The following is a 13,536-nucleotide window of genomic DNA, read 5'->3' on the forward strand; positions in this document are numbered from 1 at the left end:
CTTCTCAAAGAGGAGCATCTCTCTAAACAGCAACAGTAACAACAAAATATTAAAGTACTTCAATCACTCACTCAGTGATTAGACTGTATTCTATTAACTTCAAACATTATAGAGAGAGATTTAAGGACCATACAGTCACACCAGTAAATTAATAAGAAACATAAAACATGCATCATTGATCTTGATATCCTTGTTGCTTTGCCTCTAAAGTGAGAAGCTATATCTAGCAAAGTGTGGCTTTCCCACTGCAGCTGACCCACTTCAATTATTTAATGTTCGCTCAAGATAATTGCAAATTACTGAGGCAGAAGGACACTTCCCAGATATAAAATTCTATCACTTCTCCTGTCCTCCCTTTTCTCTTACCATCACTCCCCCACCCTCCTGAAGATTTCTAGGTAACCTAATTAGAAAATGAAATTAATGTAACCGAGCACCTATTATATGCCAAGTACTTTAAATATGGTTATTTTATTTTCCTTATTCTTTACAACAACTCCATTAGATATGCGTTATTTTATAGATAAGGAAACCAAGGCTCAGGGAGGCTAAGTAACTTGCCCAGTATAAGTGGTAGACCTGGGCTTTAACTCAAGTTCTGCATAGTTCTAAAGCCTGTGTCACTTCCACTATATGATGCTGGAGTCACATTGTTCAGGGCTAGGGTCTGCCTTGTATGAAGAGGGAGGGGGTAGTGAGCACAGAGATATCCTGGATCTCTCGTCACATGATGAGGAATCAGGGAATGGCGGGGATGCAATCTAGGGCTGAGTGTGAACGATATGTTTCTTGTCATGTAGCTCCTCAATACCTGTTTCAGTAATCCATTACCTGTGGGTTTGCCCCCTCACAAGTGTGTCTAGTTATGGTCGATGTACCATGCTGGTATAACCAATGTTTACCTTTTACCATTGCTAATGGGCAATCAGAAAAAGGAACCTGACCCAAGCTGGGCCAATCATTCCTTCCATGAGAATTCTGAAATCGGAGAAAGTGAGACCAGGCTCTCTTTGGGTAGCTGCAAAGTCATTTATAAAACTTGTGAAGTGTTGTTCCATTAAGCCAACCACAGCCATAGAGGAAGTAAATCCGTGGAAAGAGAGGGAATGATGCAGAGAGGAAGGACACAAATTTTGATAGCATTTGAAGGCCTGATTTCAATCTTAGGCCAGCTCTGCCTCTCTCGTTGTTTTCCTTGATACACTATGGAATCTTTACAATAAAGGCTCCTTGTTGCTTAAGCTAATGTGAGTTGAGCTTCTGTTACTTTCAACCAAGAGCCCTAACTAAATCCCATGAAATTTAACATTTGGTGATGCGCAGTTTGCAGCAAGGGATAGGGGTACCCTTTGTACCTGGCTGTGAAGCTTTTGTTCCCCTCATCTTTGCTGTCTCTCCATGTTTCCCTGACTCCTAATCTTGTCTATTCACTGATATAGGCCAACATCATCACAGAACACTGTCAGCCATCACCGCATTTGGCACAAACTGAAAGTGGTCACCGTCTGTCCTCAGGCGGTCAGGAAGAGCACAGACCAAAGAGGGTGAGCCGTGTTACCTTAAGAGAGGCCTGATTTATTTCATGCTGATTTATTTCAGCATGTTACATTTTGAAGGTTTTTTCCACAACTGGTAAAGAAAAAACAAAGGAAAACATTCTTTTTCCAGGTTTGGGTTATGTTATTGCCTTTGATTTATTTTCCACTGCTTTGAAAAAACCTGTTCTGCCAGATTCTCTACTGCTCAGGCCACTCCCTGGGCAGTTCAGTACATACTCTGGGAAGCAGCTCCAGGACTTTCTCTAAGCCACCAGGGTTGGAGACGGAGTAATAGAATTAGCGGTGGTGGTAGCAGTAGTAGTAGTAGTAGTAATAATAATAGTAGTAACAAAAACAACAAAGTCATTTATTGAGGGCTCGTGTGCTAGCCATCGTGCTAAGCTTTTTATATGGATAATTGCATCTAATTCTCACAGATCAACTCTAAGAATCCTTGCAACAACAACTCTATAAGGTTGATACTATTTCTACCCTCTCCCCTCCTTTTTACCGATGAGAAAATTGAGGTTGGGAGACTGAGTAACTCTTCAAGGTCACACAAACACTAAGCAATAAAGCCCGGCACCAAACCAAGGATTCCCACTGCTAAGCATGTGCTGGGGAGTAAATGGTACCCCAGGCCCCGACAGAGATAAATAAATGGTGCCCACAGGCAGGTGTTGAGGAGGCTGGCCCAGGATCTAGTCCTGATTCTGGCATTACTTGCTTTGCTATTTCAGGAAGTTATTTCTCTTCTATGGACCACAGTTCCCTCCTTTATAAATAGGATTATCTCTGAGAACACTTTCCTGCCTGAACCCAGAAAATAATAGACAATGAGGGAGTGAGAATTGTTTTTTAGGCATATGTATCATGGTGTAAAGTCACCATCAAGCATAGCTGGATGGATGATTTAAGGAAGTCCTCCTCAGTGACGTATGGAAGAAATCCCCATGGTTAAAGAGATTCCATTAGGACTTCATCAGGCATCATATTTACCAAGAGAATTTTGGGGATAGTCTATGTCCTGCCTTGTAGAAGCTTCTAATCAAAGTTATGTCACCAAGGCCCAATGAATGCACAGAAGTAGAGGCACAATACAATCTCAGTGATTCTCAAAGTTCAGTCTTTGCTTTGAAGTATTTTCTTTGCTGGACTAAAATGTCTCCATCGGATATATGGCTTTGAATTGTGGTATAGAGTCTCGAAAATTTCTGTGACAAAATGGAAATACTGTATTCTAGAAGGAGAGGGAGAACACAGAGAGTCATATCATGAATACCTCAGTGAGAAATAGTTTATCAGAAAATTCAATGCCACCTTACCAGGCCAGGAATAGTCCTAAGGGAATGAGACTCAATCAGAGGAATGAAGACATGGGTTTACATCAAGAAAGATGGCGGCTGGTTTAGGGAAGTTGGGAGCTCCACAGTGTAGACCTTCCAGGTGGCTGAGGAAGATGGGATGGGGGCAGGTAGAAGTACAAGGGCAGGGTATATCCTGAAAGCCAGAGGGGACAAACAATTTCCAGAAAGCAGTTAATAACATTGAAAGGGTAGAGGAAAGAATCTCCAGAACAAATCTCTCACCAGGGCTGACTTACCCATTAGGCTGGGTAGGCACAGTGCCCAGGGCCCACAGTAGTCTTAGGGGCCCATGAAAATATTTTAATTTAATTTAGTATGGAAGAAAAATTGAACTTTTAGGTTGAGGAAATGTTTTAATATATACAATAATATATTTATCTTGATGTCAACACAGTCATAAAATATAATTTAGGGCTTCCCTGGTGGCGCAGTGGTTGAGAGTCTGCCTGCCAATGCAGGGGACACGGGTTCGAGCCCTGGTCTGGGAAGATCCCACATGCCGCGGAGCAACTGGGCCCGTGAGCCACAATTACTGAGCCTGCGCGTCTGGAGCCCGTGCTCCGCAACAAGAGAGGCCACGACAGTGAGAGGCCCGCGCACCGCGATGAAGAGTGGCCCCCGCTTGCCGCAACTGGAGAAAGCCCTCGCACAGAAACGAAGACCCAACACAGCCAAAAAATAATAATAACAATAAATAAATAAAATTTAAAAATATATATATAATTAAAAAAATTTTTATAAGGAAGAAGGGGCCCTCAAAAGCAAGAGGACCCCCAAAGGCTCCCACCTCAGAACTACTATGTATTGAATACTTAATTTAAGACGGGTGCTCTTAAAACAAGAGTTGTGTAGAGTCCCATTTAATCTTCTCACAGCTCTCTGAACATGTATCCTGATCTTCATTTTTACGTGAAGAAACTGCAGCTCCTGACTTTAAGATTGCATAGTGAATGATATGGAAGCAGGTTGCCAACCCGGGTCTGGTTCCAAAGGCCTCCTTCTGAATCACTAACCACACTGCTTGCTTTCCTTTGGCCTTCAATTTGCCACATGCCAACACTGTTCTCAACACAGTGGACACAGAGAGCCAAGATAGAAGGATAACAGAATGAAGACGTATGGCATGTACAGGGCAAGGGTAAGGGCATTCAGGACTCATAGAGATGGATGGCAGGAGAGGACGGTGACATCATTGGTTGGAGGTTGATGGTGAAAGCTCAGGACATCACTCTCGAGGCTCCAACAGAAGAAAGGGAAGAGACAAAGGGTCACTTGGTCATTCAAGAAGATTTATTGAGCATGCAGAAAGGGTTCTGAACCATACCCTGTCCAATGATCCCTGGCATGAGAGAAATGCAGATGACTAAGCTCGTGGCAGCATGTAAAGGCTTCAAGTGAGTGCTACATTTCAATATTTATACTTTTTCTAGACGGACTGAGAGGCACTTTTTGTTTTGTACAATAAACTTGCACCCCAAAATTATTATGTTCAATTTGTGAGATTATGCATGCAATATCACCCTTTCACTAGCCATCCAAGAAAAGGGCTTCTTTTGGGAAGGATTTCAACACAGCAAGTCTCGTCTGGTTTGCATATGACACAAGAATCAGTGTACTTCCCTTTGCTGAGATCCAGCAGACTGTTTCCTTTTACTCTCATCCTTGTTCTGACTCTTCTCCTTGAACACCTCCATGCTATTTGAGGCCTGCGGTCTCTACTGGGGGAAGGGGTAGGCCTGCTCAGGGCGGGGCGCAGACACAGTGGCCTGCCTGCCCCAAGGGCTGCGGATGGAGGTGCCGAGAAGCATATGGACAAGGAAAATCCAATGCACAGTGGCATCAGGGCTGCAGTCCCCTGGTAAACTCTCCTTTTTCAACAGCTGTGCTTTACTCTTCCAAAGCACTAGAAACACAAACTTCCTGGAGGGATTTAAGAACGCCATTATTGCACAATCCTCTGGTTTCTGTTTCTTTCCCTGCCCCCTATCCCTTTCCACAAATAAATGCATTCTTTGTCTCCTGGGCTGCCCTAGAAACAGGGAATATGCCACACAAAGGTAACAATTCAGTCCATAGGTCACATTTTTTTTGCTCAAGAAGATTTCTGTCTTTCTCAAAAAGAAATAAACACGAGAACCAAATTTACCGCTGCTTAGATACTTCAGGGAATATCTTGGTCCCATCATCTGTAAGCTTTCCTCAGGCCATTTTACTCATGGCTGATTAGAGATAGGGTTCAGAATAGATAATATGAGAAAAAGATCAACTCCCCCAATAATGTATGACTCGATTTGATTCCTGAAGTAAAAATGTTTGGGATCCTGAAACAGCAAATTCCACCTCATCACAGTACTTGAAGGTAAGAGTGATTCTTCCCTGGCTCTCCTGCCCCCAAACAAACTAGATGGGGTTATAAGGCTTTTGCTGAAGACATCAAAAAGCTCCTACTTCTTATTTAGCCCTTGTAGAGCTCAGAGCTTCTCCGTAGTGCTTCCCTGTATTGCGAGGTATTGTTTTATGTCCGTATAGTAATTAGATTTGCCCAGCTAGATTTTAAGGTCTTTGAGCTTGGGCACTGTGTCTTATACTTGACTGGCTCCTTTTAGTACTAATCACAATGCTGGGCATATTACAGGTGTTCAAATAGTAGTTTGTTGGATGATCTCAGTACTTGAGAAGCTGGACCCTTCTAACAGCTGAGCAGTAAAACAATGGTAAGACGAAGGCTGTGGTAAATATCTTCATATCCAATTCACAAGCAGTTTAATGGTTCCACTAGAGTTTTGCTTGAGTGATCACTTTCTTCTGAACCCTGAAGTCAAGGAATGAGAAGCTCTGAGAACTGAAACCACGTTGTCATCCATGTAAACCACACGTGAAGGTGTGTGTGAAGCTTTGTGAAGGATTCCAGGTGGTGCTGAGCTTCCTGGGGTGCAATTCTAAGCCCCACCTTGACTCAATGTCCCATGTGAATGAAACCACTGCAGCTGAAATGAAGTTGGGCATACGTCCTGTATGATTTTTAGGAACTTCCGTTTTTATTCCTTCGGAATAAAGTGTGATTTATTTTTTAATTTTATTTTATTATGTTTCTGGTGGAAGGTGTCGGGGAAGGCATGTTAGATCTATCTGGAAATTTTGTCCCATAACTTTGTTCCGTAAGGTCTGGACTCTGAGAAATGTGACCACTTAAGTCAATAAAATAGCTATGTTTTTAATGAAACCAAAGATAAAGTTTTATATAGAAGCCAGAGCACTGCAAATTCAGGATCTTTGTAGAGAAAACAAGTCAACACACTGTCCTTCTAAAGACACTACATGCCAAAGAGTCCCACATTCAAAACGTCTTTAATGCCTCTCTGCCCCCTTCTTATTGTTCACGGTTGCTTGTAGAAGAGTAACCAGAAGAGATGGAAGTTGCCTCAGAAACACACCCCTCATTGCAGGGCAGAGTGAGGACGTCTCATTACAGCGTCTTCTCAGTTTGCACACTTCTAGCCCTTCCCCTTGGAGAATGTTCCAAGTTTATCATCAACTCACAAAACATTCACTGAGGGAAGAGGGATGAGAACCCATGCAACACTTTCTCAGAGCGGTAGACATCCCGTTTTTTTTTTTTTTTTATTGAAATGTAGTTGATTTACAACGTTGTGTTAGTTTCAGGTGTACAACAAAGGGATTCAGTTATACATACATATATATATAGATTCTTTTTCAGATTCTTTTCCATTACAGATTATTACAAGGTATTGAATATAGTTCCCTGTGCTATACAGTAGGTCCTTGTTGTTTATGTATTTTACATACAGTAGTGTATATCTGTTAATCCCAGACTCCTAATTTATCCCTCCCCTCTTCCCCTCTGGTAACCATGAGTTTGTTTTCTATGTCTGTGAGTCTATTTCTGTTTTGTAAATAAGTTCATTTGTATCATGTTTTTAGATTCCACATATAAGTACTATCATATATTTTACACATCCTGTTTTATCAAGGTGAATGGGAGGCTGCGGGATCTCAAAGGAACATGGAATTGAGCTGCTAGTAAACCTGGGATGTGAATGCTACTCCCCTCCTATTCACTGAGCTTGAACCCGTCACTGTCCTCACTGTAGGATGGGGTTTTAGGGGGATTAGGAACCATGTAAGTAAAGCACCAGCAGCATTCCCAGCTCAGGGCAGCGCTCCATCACTCGTGGCTCTTTTTCAGTAGAAGAGGCAGAACTTGAGTCTGAGCCTGTGTGAGGCTTCCTGCTGTCCTGTTACGTGCCAGCATGTGCTAGACAAAGGCAAACTGAAGACAACAAAACGAGCCTTTCCTCATCTGTAAAGTGGCATCTGTTTACTCATTCATTCAACAGATATTTATTTAGCACCAAGTATATATTTTGTGAGGCTGTCGATGTCTTAGGGTTGTTGTGAGGACCAAGTAGCTAGAGCACATAAAAAGCTTGCAAAATTTGGTCTTGGAACATAGTGTTCAATAAATGTGAGAATTGATAAAAACAAACAAAAAGGAGTGTACCCGTCTGTCTGGAAATAAAACGAAAAGGAACAGTGCAATGTGATGGTTGCTATGCCGAGGTGTGTATGGGATTAGCTGTGGAGGAGAGTGGCCTTTGCCTGGAAAGATAGGAAAGGAATCCCTCTCCCTTCCAAGGAAATACACTCCCAAATATGCAAATGATAAGATTGTTTTATGATATTCTGCTACACTGCTAGTGACAGTGTAACAAAACTTGTTGTCTAACAACGGGGGAATGTTGAAATTAAATTAGAAAATTCAAGGTAGAAGTACTTTGCCATATTGCCTACTCGCTTAAACAGTGTCATTCTAGATCCACTTAGTGGTAACCAATGTGATTATCCTGATGACGATCTCCTTGGTCTTCCTGACTAGTTGCAAACAATCATCATAAAGCAGGGGCTGGTGGGGCCACCTTTCAGAGATTGACCTTCTGTGTTTAATAGCAAATGAACAGAATATTCTATAAAAGCTTGAAAAACCCAACCACTTTGTGCATGAAATACTTTAATCATGACTCACTTTTTGCCCAAAATATATCGAAGCAAATCCCCAAAAAATGCTATGTCTAAAATGTTGGCAATTCTCTGGAAATCTCTAAATGTCCTCCTCAGCAGAATGTACAATGTATTAAGTACCATTAATCAAGGGGCTTCTCTCTCCTCCTTAGCTGTAGGGCCCAGTCTGGAAGCTTTCATTCTAAGGGGCCTAGCTTAAGGTCAGTGTATCTCCTCTGTGAGGCCTTGCCCTCCTACTTTCCCTCATGTTCTTTCTTCCTGCTTTAATGATTTTAGCACTTTCTGTCTAATATTGTCTTTGGTAATGGATTCAGGTCTGTGAGTTTTTCACTTCAATGTGATTCCAAGGAGTCAGTGGAGGAGAGAGTACTTGTGCATCTCATGTGTTCTCACAAGCCCAGTCCAGCACTAGCTCGCTGACTGGCGGATGATTTGACTTACTGGGCAGTCAGTGGTCTGGGAACATTAGATGAATCAGTTTATGGGACGTCTATGATTCCCTGCCATTGGCCATGAGTCATACCACAGGGCTTCATAAACCATAGGGCTGATTCTTAGCAATTCTTTGTCCAGCTGCAGAGCTGCTGGGAACTGGGGCAGAGCCGAGAGGTACTGGAGTGATAGGAAAAGCACCGGTGTTCTAAGAGCTTGCTCTTCTTTCCTTATGCTGGTGGGAATTGGATTTATTCCAAAACGTTGGCCAATGTGAGTATCAGGAAAACCCAGGTGGCAGAGAGAATGCCCTCACACCATCCCAGGATTGTTGCGATTCATTATTTTGGGGTTTGAACCCAGGTACTGAAGAGTCCCCACTTTTTTGTAAAATAATACCAGTATAAAACCCAGCCACTCCTAATTCCGTGGCAGCATTTCTCCCTCATCCTAAAGGGCTTACCCGACTTAAATAGGTACTAAGGGTTCCTATTCTTCCCAGCCTAATTCTCTCCGACCACATTCTTCCTTTTTCCTCACGCCCCCTCTGCTTCATGCACAGCGAGGTACCAAGTATTGTTCAACCCCATTCTGAGAATCTGACCCTACATCTTGCCTCTCCCCACCCCAATCTATTCCCCACACAGCCCCCGCCCATCCCAGTGTGTTCTCCTCATAGCAACAAAAGGGATGGTCCTCTCACACCTAAGCTCCAGCCATATTATTTTTTTTCAATTCCCCCAAACACAAAAGGTGATTTCAGCATCAGGTCTTCTGCATATACTGCTCTGTAACTCTCCACCTCCTCTACCTCTTCTCACTCTTATCGTAGCTAGCTCCTTCTTTTTCTTCAGTGTGACCCCAGCAGAGGTTTTCCATGACCACCTACCTAAAATACGCTCTCATGGCTGTCTTCCATCTCAACCTCCTGATTGTTTCCTTTACAGTGTTTATTACAATTTCCTAATATTTGTATTCATTTGCTTCCAATTTTTAAGTCTGTCTCCCATGAAAGCCCTAGATAAGTCTGTCTCCCATGTAAGCCCTATCTATCTCCCAATAAGCCCTAGAGAGGGAGGGAGGCTTGAGCTGTGTCTATCTTGGTGACCACTGTAACTCATCTCTAGTGTAACCCAAACAAATAGGAGGTCAAAAAGATTATTTAAAGCAAAATAAAATGTCTAGAAGGAAACACTTCAAGATTCTGAAGTACTTTCTGGTGGCAGGATGATGATTGTTTTTCCCACTTTGCTCATATGTCTGTGTTTTCTAATTTTTCTATATAGGAACATATATTATCTATATAATTAAGATTGACGCGAACATGTTATTCAGTATGTCTGCCCATGCTAAATAACCACACTTCTCTGAGAATCCGGTAGTGGGGCTTGCTTCTGATGGCGGGACATCCCATCTCCCCAAGCCCCAAGCAGACTGGATCAAGGCGGACATTTGATTCAAATTGAACCATTTCAATGCTTTTCTAGTAATCAGAAATTGAAACAAGACCTTCTCAACAGTCTCTGTGCACTTGAAATGAGAGAGATGCAGGGCTGCCTGTACTGGAATCATTCTCAGTCATGCACAATGAGAGACAGAGAAAGCGAGTCTACAGAGATGGGAGAATGAAACTGATGCCCAGAGTAAAGCCAGGATGAGAAACCACGCTGAAAGAGAGGGGGAGGGAGGAAGGAGTGGGAGAGAGACAGAGGCACAGAGAGATTCCTGAAGCTTTCCAATTCCTGGTTCCAGTCCTTTGGGAGAGTCAATTAGATTTCCCGTAATTGAGACGCCCCTGTAACCTTCCAATAAATCTCCCCCCAACATACACACCTACACCTTTTTTTTTTCCTCATGATACTTCAAGGGGGGCTTCTGTCTCTTACAACAAACGATTCCCAACTAAAACAAAGATGTAATAAAGCCAATAATTACGTTCCAATTAGAGTTTTCATAAGGTAGATGCACATTTTTCTTGACTGATTAAAATTGAAAAGCTGAGCAGAGGCTAAATGCACACATTTATTTTGGTTTCTCTTTCAACTTGCCACGTGTGGTCATTAACCCAGCTCTTCCACAGCCTTTATGAAAGGAGAGCGTTATGAATTAAGAATGAGGGCGGCTGTTCCATGACAGCAGGATTCTAACAGGGTTCCCATTGTCTTCACATAGCTCGACACGGCATACCCAGGGGAGGTCCAGAGATGATATCTCCACCAATTCTCCCCTCGATGCACAAGAATATCCTGAACATAAAACTTCCATCTGAATCATGTTTAGACAACCCAGGTCTGCAACGTGTTAACTGGTTTGGATGCTATCACCTGGAGACAGAGGCGGGAGAGATGAGCAGACCTTTTAAGAGGTCCCTGCAATTTCAGGCTCATCTTTAACTCCATTACAAAGGAATGTTAAGCAGCATTTAGAAGGTAGTTTGGCAAAGTACCTGAAAGCACCAAACAGCTCCTTTGATGTTTTTGGCATTGATGTCATCATTCTTTTGAAACTTTTGAAGAAATATTTTTCTTATAGCAACTGTATCAAGGTTCAATACAGGGTGTTGTTGTATGTTTTTTCTCTGGTCGAATGTTTGAGTAACTATGAACCATGTAGAGAGATGCTCCTTTAGAGAGACCTCAGCTTTCACTCCAGCCTATGTTTATTTTCACATCAAAGACACATCTAAGGGGAAATTGCTTAACTGGCTCTCTGAAACATGAAGAGGTTTACAGAGATATTTGGTTATAATTGAAAAAACAAAACCAAAACCTACACTTCGGGCAATTTAAGCCTTTCATGCCCGGAAATGTGAATGTATAATGGCAGATAGAAAACTTCCTTTGCTTTCCAGGAAGGTCTGAAGGCAGACTTTTGCAAGCAGGAATTAAAATCCCACTATTTGCCATACATTTATGGGAAATGATTCTTGATGATTTAAATGACATTAAATGGGGGGACAATAAAGCCTTTATATTGTTTGCAGTTTAACTGCTCTTTGAAGCAATGTCCTATAGCAAAACAATGCCCTCACTTTGATCTAACCTGCTCAGCCCAGTAATTATATGACTGAGATGAATTCTCCACCTGACAGCTTCCAATTCTTCATGTGTGGCCATATTCTTTGAAGAGGGAAAATAAACCCACCTAGATTGGAAAATAAAACTTTAAACAAGTCAAAATTGTGAAGCAACAGTAAGTCTCTCTGTCAAAGCAGTAGGCTGAGCAGAAAGCCTTTTCCCAGATGATGAGAACCTCTGTTTCCCAGGATAGGCTTACGTTCTTCTTGAAACTTATCTTTTTTTTTTTTTTTTCTTGTTTTTTGGCTGTGCCGCATGGCCTGTGGGATTAGTTCCCCAACCAGGGATCGAACCCGGGCCCTCGGCAGTCAGAACACAGAGTCCTAACCACTGGACCGCCAGGGAATTCCCAAAACGTATCTTCAAACAGGAATATGTTACCGTTCCTTTCTGTCAATTCATTTCATGATAAGTCAATATTCATCATTTTTAAAAAATGAGAGGAGAATGTACTAATCTGGGCCTTGGGTTAACTGCTAACTGACTGTTCCCTGATGAGAAACAAAAAACAAAAAACAAAAAACTGTTCACCCCATTATAAATGGCCATGGGATAAATCAGACAAATAAAAGAGCTCATTTCGCACCATTCTGCAAAGAAAACTATTTACTGTGTTGCTTGAGTCCGCTTAAAACATTAAAAGCATAGTCTTAACTCAGAAAGCTCCTAATCCTCAAAAATATTGCTACTGTTTATTTCATTTGCCTTTTAGATACAACACAGGACAGATTTAAACTGAGAAAGCTCACCAACTGCAACCTTGTAAATTGCTTTTAATCCGGATGTCAGCAGGATTGATGCCTCTGGGACTTGAGCCCCTACCCCCACAAACATACATTTCTTCTCTGTACCTGGCTTGCGATTAATATCTTGTATCCACTAGTTAGATTTCTAGAGGATAAAATACTTCTTTATCCATGACTCGTTCTCTGCATTTGTCATGTCTCCGTATATACGCCATTCCACTCTCAAAGAGGGTTTTTCTCTTCAACCAGTGTGTTTCTCTCACTGTCCTCAAATTCCAGCTCAAAACTCACTCCTTCTCAGGGCCTAACTGTGATCACTGCTCTATTATTTTGTGCCCCAGTAAGCCACTCTATCCATGGTTTGCTTTCCTCGTGTATTTAAGGCTTTTGGCTTATAACTGTTATTATACCTCTTTCAGTGCCCCCAGCAAGATTGTAAACACCGTTTTGTGTCTTCTGATGTCTTCTGAGGCAATACATTGTAGTGGTTAAGAGCCCGAGCTTTGGCACAAGAGACCTGGATTTAAGTCCTGGCTCTGTCCTCTACGAGATAGTTTGGGTAGTTTACTTAACCTCTCTGAGCCTCAATTTCCTTCTCTGTATAATGGACGTAACAGTTCCCACTCAGTAGTTGTAGTGAGTCTCAAATGAGATAATGTCTATAAAGTCTGTATTCAACATGTGGCAAATAATTAAGGCTTAATAAATATCAGCTATTATTTTCATCTAGTCTTCTGGGTCTCTCAACAAAACTTGGATGAGTGTTCAGCATACAACAGAAAAGAGGAGGAACCAACAGCGTTCACTGGGTGTCTACTCAATAGAAAGTACTTTCCATATATCATCTCATTGAATTCCAGCTTCCCTACTTACTATCACTATGACCATGGGCAAGTCACCTAACTTCTGTACCTTGATTTTCTCACCTGTAAAATGTATATAATAATGATACTTATAAAGCTGAGGCAAAGATTAAATAAATTCATGTAGAGTGCTTAAAACAGCCCTGACACATAGAAATGGCCAATAATACCAACTATTATTATTATTATTATTATTACTATTAAATCCTTACAACAACCTTGAGAGGAGATATAAGGAACCTCATTTTATAGATGAGAAAAATGAGGCTACAAAAATTTAAACAACTTGACCAAGGTTGCCTGGCTAATAAGTGAATCAAATTTGCCTGACTGTGAAAACCTATGCTGTTTATGAAATGCGTTCACCACAGAAAACTTCCATTTCATGCTAGGGAATTACTCCAGGGAAGCACTAGAGTGACAGCTAGGTCCTCAGGGAACTGTCCATCACAGGTACCGGGTAAGAGGTGAGG

At 41.8% G+C, this 13,536-nt stretch overlaps 1 protein-coding gene and 1 long non-coding RNA gene across 3 annotated transcripts in view; one reads left to right on the forward strand and one right to left on the reverse strand.

Annotated features, from left to right (window-relative positions):
• The window catches only part of MAML2 (mastermind like transcriptional coactivator 2), a 362,457-nt gene that overhangs the window by 124,973 nt on the left and 223,948 nt on the right, over positions 1-13,536 (reverse strand). The window lies entirely within an intron of this gene.
• The window catches only part of LOC309604980, a 164,436-nt gene that overhangs the window by 9,566 nt on the left and 141,334 nt on the right, over positions 1-13,536 (forward strand). The gene's annotated exons all lie outside the window — the stretch shown is intronic.

The sequence above is a fragment of the Balaenoptera borealis genome (assembly GCF_965194805.1).
Source record: "Balaenoptera borealis genome assembly, chromosome: 11".
In the NCBI taxonomy this organism is placed as follows: Eukaryota; Metazoa; Chordata; class Mammalia; order Artiodactyla; family Balaenopteridae; genus Balaenoptera; species Balaenoptera borealis.